Source organism: Limulus polyphemus, unplaced genomic scaffold, assembly GCF_000517525.1.
Source record: "Limulus polyphemus unplaced genomic scaffold, Limulus_polyphemus-2.1.2 Scaffold9724, whole genome shotgun sequence".
Taxonomy (NCBI): Eukaryota; Metazoa; Arthropoda; class Merostomata; order Xiphosura; family Limulidae; genus Limulus; species Limulus polyphemus.
Genome location: NW_013675334.1, coordinates 8205 through 8760, shown reverse-complemented (window position 1 = coordinate 8760; position 556 = coordinate 8205).

Sequence of the window (556 nt, the reverse complement as noted above, 5' to 3'; positions counted from 1 at the left end):
AATCTCGGTAGTTATTAATACAAGTTAACCCAAGATACACCTCTTGTTGTCTGGTTGAATCTCGGTAGTTATTAATACAACTTGACCTAAGATACGCCTCTTGTTGTCTGGTTGAATCTCGGTAGTTATTAATACAAGTTAACCCAAGATACACCTCTTGTTGTCTGGTTGAATCTCGGTAGTTATTAATACAACTTGACCCAAGATACACCTCTTGTTGTCTGGTTGAATCTCGGTAGTTATTAATACAAGTTAACCCAAGATACACCTCTTGTTGTCTGGTTGAATCTCGGTAGTTATTAATACAAGTTAACCCAAGATACGCCTCTTGTTGACTGGTAGAATCTCGGTAGTTATTCATACAAGTTAACCCAAGATACACCTCTTGTTGTCTGGTTGAATCTCGGTAGTTATTAAGAACTGTTCACCTGAGAGTGAAATTGATATAGAAAGTCGAAAAGCTCTGATCACTTAGTATAGGAAATGGGAAAATTATACAACTTACTATTTCAATCGAATACCGTACTTTTTAAATTAATTTCAAAACATTTGTGAT